Genomic DNA, 6,032 nt, shown 5'->3' with positions numbered 1-6,032 from the left:
TACAAAGAGCCACTGTCATCCTCCTAGAAAGCCAACAGTGGGTACCCTGAGGCTTTGACTAAAGTGGGTCCTGGCGGGATGGAGCTAGACCAGAGAGACAGTAGATTAGGAAGGAGAGATGTGGAAACAATAGGGGACAGTCATGTGTTCACCTGAGATGTGCATCTTATACTGGAAGGCAATCTGATGGAGACAGGAAAAATAACATTTTTAACTTGTGTCTGGACTCTTCACGATGGGCTCTGAGCTTGAATGGTTGCTTTCTGGTAACATCTATGTCCTTCTAGACATTGTGGCAAGTTATGTATGTTTCAAACATATTTTAAGTGGCAGAAAGTCACTGGGAAAATGATTGATATTGTCATCACTGTGGCATAGGATTCAGTTCAATGTATATTAACTAACTACATATCAGGTGCCAGGCTGTGGGAATCTACCAGAGAATAGGAAAAAATGATAGTTAGGTTTTTCCAGTGCTAAAGGAAAGCTATGATGTCCGATCTCCATATCACAGAACTCAAGGCCAGGACCCTGCTTGTTACAGTGGCAGTTTTACCTGTGTCTATAACATTTGATTAACATATGTCAGGCTGCAAGCTCCATGAGAGTAGAGGGTCACATTTCTTTTTTCCTTCTTTTCTGTTTGCCTTAGATCTAAGCATAGTTTCTGGCACTTAGCAGGCATCCAATAAACACTGTTGATGGAGTGAGTGTCACAGATGCTTTAACCCCTTGTTGGGGGTATTATTCTATTATAAAGGCAAGGAAATAGCCTCAGAATACCAAAGACAACACACAAATATCTGCTGAAGCAAGGATTCCAAGACGGCTCTGCCTGACTCCACAGCTCTTCCTACTGTGTCACACTCCTTATCCAGGATTGGAGAGGCTCAGGCGGGTGGGGAGACAGACAGGAGGACCCGCGCTGGGTAAGTAGGAGTCTCCACGAAAGAGGTATGAACCAGACGCAGCGAGGCGGGCAAAGGTGGGGGTCTACCGCTCCGCTTAAATCCCGCCCATGGAGAGGAAGCGAAATTATGAGTGGATGGGTTTGTGCATCCTGCAGAGAATCCGTCATTGCGAGGAAGGTGGAAAGAGTTAGGATGCCCTGGGAAGAGGATGAGGCAGAGGAGAGAAGGAAGGGCTGGCAAGAAGAGGGGTGTAGCATTCTTCCTTGCGTCGTATCTTGCCCAGAAACGTGACCCTGGGTCCTAGCTGGGGGTGTCAGGGTGATTCGTTAAAAGGCACTTGGTGCCCAGGGTGTTCGTTTACCTGTGCAGGTGAGGCATCAGCGCGCGAGCCGCTAACCAGACCGTGACCTCGTCAACTAACTTCTCCCCGATTTGAGGAGGAGCGGGCAGTTAGTTATTTTTTGTGGGGAAGAGATTTAATAAATAAGGGATGTTAGGGCTTTGGGGAGAATTACAATGCAAACGCCATGGCTTAATCAGGCACCATTTCAACACCTAACTCTACATTCAAGTCAACCAGTCCTACAACAGGATTTATTTTCCAATAAGCGAAATCCCCGCCCGCCAACTCCGAGGCGCTTGGATGCTAGCTCTGTGGGAAACAGCAGCGATGAGGAGAGGCTATTTTGGGTGTGGGAAGGAGGAGGGAGGAGGGGCGGCGCCGCCGGGCCGGGCGCGGGTGCGCGGGGAAAGCCTCCAGCTCGGGCTGCCACGGCAACCGCGTCCAGGCAACGCGCCCGGAAGCGGCTCGGGCTGCGCGCGGCGGCTCGCGCCCCTCGGGAGCCGCGAACCCGGCCGGGCCGCGCGCGGGGCCAGGCGGCAGGCGCGCGCTGATTGGACGGCGCTCCCCGCGGCGCGGGCCCGCAGCCGGGCGCCCTGCACAGCCCGCGCCAGTGGCCGCCGCACCCAGCCGCGCCGGCGAGGATATGGGCAGCCGCGGCGCGCCCGCCCCCCGCGCCGGTGAGTGCCGCGCCCCGAGCCCCCGGCCGGCCACGCTCCGGGTCCCGGCAGCGGGCGCTCCCTGGGACCGCTGGTGACCTTGGGGCCCCAGCTTAGTAGATAGGCATGGGGAAGAAAGAGAGCTGCGCGTGGCCCATGTGACATGCTGCGGGCGAGAGGGTTAACTGCATGCTGACGCGAAGGGGAGAAGTTGGGCACAGAGCGCAACTGGCATTGCATTTTCGCGGGGGTTGCATGCTAGGAAACCAACAGGCCGGGAGAGACTGTTTGGGGGCGCTGGGGTGGTCTACAGATTGCTACCGGTAAGGGAGAGTCAGCTGTCCCACTACTCAGAGCTGAGTGACCTTGGGCAGGTTAATCATTCTGTTCCCTCGCGGCTTTTCTTTTTCTCATCTTTGAAAAGAAGGACTCAGGTTCTTTGCATTGTACTGTGAGCTGAGAAAGGGCCCAAAAGTACGGTTTTGCGGGTACTGTATATACAAGGCTTAACCATATTAATTTTACTAGGGTTTTTTGTTAATTGATACCCAAAACGGCAAGAAATGTTATTGCTTAGTGGAAGGTTAGGACTAGAGAAAGCAGTCGTGGTCTAGAGAGTGGCTTGCTAAAATGCACAGATTAAAACCCCTAAGGTGCCCTAACGTAGTGAACAAAATCAGGATTAATGCTCCCGGAGTACTTCTTTCCTGAAGTTGATCTAATAGAAAACTTTGTGTTTGAACAGGTAAAATCAATCCCAGTAGTGGCAGGCAGCAGCAAATTAAGTGAGTCATTTCTTCAATGTGCATGAGGTTTTTTGTGTGTGTGCGTGTGTGTGACAGTGCGCACGCGCAAACCCTCAGCTTAAAATCTGTATGTCAGTGTTAGAAATTATTTCATAAGAATAATCAGAATAATTATTTGAATCCACAGAGCTGTAACTCTCTCAGAAGCAGGGACAAACATTTGCAGCTTATTCTTTAGATAAGAGGTCTGTGAGTGTAAATATGTTCTTTATTGAGAACCTTTCCTAGGATTTGCGCATAGTATCTGTCATGAAGTGTGTATGTGTGTGTAGGGGGTTGCCAAATAGGCTGTGGTACTTCTTTTACTTTAGCGCTAGTTAGTACTAAAAAAAGATACTCAGGCCCCTTTCCATATTCTGCTTCCATAAACCTTCTCCTGAGAGGGAAAGAAGAAGTGTTCTGGATTCCTCTCACAGATCCCTTGGGATGCATGCCCCTTTTGACTTTCTGCTTCAAGGATGCCCTTGATAGTCATTCAAATTTGATTTTATCTGTATAAAAATATGAGTTAGGAAGATAAAGTTGTTAATATTAAATAAGCTTCTGCAAGCTTGTTTACCTGAGGGCTTAATAATCTTAAATGGTTTGCATCTTAGAAATCTGATAGCATTCAAATAGGAAAATCTTTACTGTTCAGAAATTCAACCACTAAACCCTACAAACTCTTCAATGAACTATATCTCATTGTACTTGGAACCCTCATAGCAAACTGTTCTTCCTCTCTCTGCAGGGCACTGACCTGCATGACTCTAGACTGCCTTTCAGTGTCTTTTTTCTTACACCCTGCAGCCATACTTTTTTATTTTCTTGCTGAGCCTATCTTTTCTCTCTCCCCTCACATCAGAGCCTGAGTGAACAACTCCACTCAGAAGAATCCTCTCTACTGTCCTCTCCATTGCACCAGAAGGGGATGTTCTTCCCCTTGCTCCTTAGTGCCACCTCATTCCCAGCCAAGTCTTCTCTTAGAAAGTAGTTCTGTTCCCAGTACCTTCCTTCTTATCTTCTGGTTTCTTTCTTAAACCTGGTGGCTCCTCAGAATTACCTGGAACATTTTGAAAAGCCTGGCTTGTTAGACTCTGTTAAATATACCATATTAGAATCATGAGGATGAGTGAGACCTAAAAGATCCTTATTTTAATAACAAACCCCAAAAGAAGGAGGAGTGATAGGGGAGGGAGAGAGAAAACAGAGTTTCCTGGATGGTTCTGATGTTCACTTAGGTTTGGGAATCACTTCCCTTGATGCCACAAAAAAGTAAGAAACAGCGTGAGCAGCTAGCTTCTTTCCCTTCTCTGTCTTGTCTGTTGCTAGTGACTTTGTGGATACGTTGAGGCTCTTTTAATTCATTGACTTTGAAGTTCTTCAACATTAACTTCTATGGCTTCAGTTTTCATTCTACTTCAACTGCTGATATCTTGGACCTATTTAGACTTGGGAATTTTTCTACCTTCAAGAGCTGAAACTTGGACTTCTGCCACCGACTGTGCCCTATTTTAACCATCACTTAAGACTCTGGTCCCTAAATCGCTTGCTGTTCCAAAGCTTCAGCCCCTCATGGCTCCATTTTTCCACTTGGAATGTATAGGTAGCCAGCCATTTCAGTTCTGTCTGGAATCAAGAATCCTTTGTCTTAACATTTTGGGCTTCTCATATTCTAGTCCTCAATCCAAAATCATCCTTGTTATCTGTATATTCTTATCCCATCCTACAAGTTATCCAGGAGAAAAATCACAAAGACCTTCAGACTAGTTACTGTTGCAAATTATGCTGGTTCTAATTTCACTGAGATCTTGCTTGTCTATGAACAAACCCCCCCCCCCAAAAAAAGCACCATTTATTAAGTCTGTCTGCATCTATTTAGAGGTTGAATGCCATATCTTTCCATTACTTAAACTTCGAGGTACTTCCATTTCAGGAAGTAGCCCCTTTTTGCTGTTAAGATTAAGGATGTCTGCATTCTAGTTTACTGTCCTTACCTCTGTGTAAATTCCCACTGCACCCTCCTCAGTACCTCTGAACACTTTTCTCTGCTTCTCCCTGTCCTTTATCTTCTCTTTCTCCGTGGAAGAAAATGTCTATAAGTCCCTTCACTAAGATTAGCCCACATGTACCACACTGTCCATTCTCTGGACTTTGTTCCTTCCTTCTTGCCCCTTTTGGGAATTTTTTTCCAGTTGTTATTCCCTTTCTCTGTTTTTATTTTGGTCCCTCCTTCCTCTGCTCCAGCCCTCACTATACCATGTATTCAGGATATCTTTCATATAACAAATCCTGCCAGAGTCCCCACTCTGTCCAATAAAACTTTCAGTGGTGAGGGAAAATACTGGATTGTCCACATGGTAGTCATCGACCCATATGTGACTATTGAACTTGCAAAATGGGTCTTGCTTTGTAATTTAGGTTAAATTTAAGAAAATTTACATTCATGGGGCTGAGAGTAGGGCTCACCCATAGATCACAGGTTCAGAGTGCATGAGGCCCTGTGTTCGATCCCCAGCACCCTTGCCCCATACAATTCGAGTAGTCACATGGGGCTATTTGCTGGCATATAGGACAGCACAGTCCTCTACTCTGTTGCCCTGTCCAACTCTCTTCGAGTTTCTCCCTTTGACTGCCCACTTGTCTCTCTGGCTTCACTCTTACTTTCTGTTGAATCTCCTTCCTGAAGGGCTCCAGCAGGGGTGTTTTGGCAGCAGATCTGAGCCTGTGCTGTCCAGAGCTCCTGGATGGTCCCCTTCTCCCCTGCATTTGCTGCCTGTGTCAGCCCTCCTTCTGTGCTTCTCTTTTTCCCTGTCTCTAAGGCCTGGCTCTCCAGGTCCCACTCAGACCTCCTTTGTTCCTTTCTTCTTCTGGCCTCTAGGAGTGGGGATTCGGTGAGACTCTGTCCTTGTCTGTTTCTCCTCCTTTCCTGGCCTCCTCCCTTCTGCCTCCCAGCTTCAATCTCACTGCCAGCCCCTGATAGCCAAGAGGAGTGGGCACTTTCCCTGTGCTGCCCTGGGAGCCTGGTTCATCTGTGTTACCCTTTAGTGCTCCATCCGTCTCTGTGTGGCCAGCTCTTCTTATTGCTGTCATATAGTGAGGATCCTGGAGTAGAGGGGAGTAGAATAAGCCAAGGGGGGGCATGCTTTTGGGGAGCAGATCTGGGAAAGGAACTCTGGCATCATTCTGACCTTAGAGCCCTGGTTTCAGCCCTGATTTGCTCAGCTCCTCAACCCCTTCTCTCAAATTCCATTCAGAATTTAATACCAGAAAGCCTGACTGTTTTGTCATCTGGCTTCCATAAGCATTTTTCCTGTTTCTTAATTGTTTACTTTGA

At 47.5% G+C, this 6,032-nt stretch overlaps 1 protein-coding gene across 4 annotated transcripts in view; it reads left to right on the top strand.

The window, feature by feature from the left end:
• Positions 1 to 838: 838 nt before the first annotated feature.
• The window catches only part of Fam81a (family with sequence similarity 81 member A), a 51,541-nt gene continuing 46,347 nt past the window's right edge, over positions 839 to 6,032 (top strand). The window contains exon 1 of one of the 4 annotated variants that reach the window (XM_013359881.4): positions 839 to 929. The gene's annotated coding sequence lies outside the window, so the exon portion shown is untranslated. Of the gene's footprint in view, positions 930 to 1,799; positions 1,932 to 6,032 lie in introns of those variants that run through there. The other 3 variants (XM_040274769.2, XM_078049537.1, XM_078049538.1) reach the window with 3 other exon arrangements.

This window comes from Ictidomys tridecemlineatus, chromosome 5, assembly GCF_052094955.1.
Source record: "Ictidomys tridecemlineatus isolate mIctTri1 chromosome 5, mIctTri1.hap1, whole genome shotgun sequence".
Classification (NCBI taxonomy): Eukaryota; Metazoa; Chordata; class Mammalia; order Rodentia; family Sciuridae; genus Ictidomys; species Ictidomys tridecemlineatus.
The sequence above is the reverse complement of the archived record's forward strand: the minus strand, read 5'-3'. Positions and strand labels throughout refer to the sequence as shown.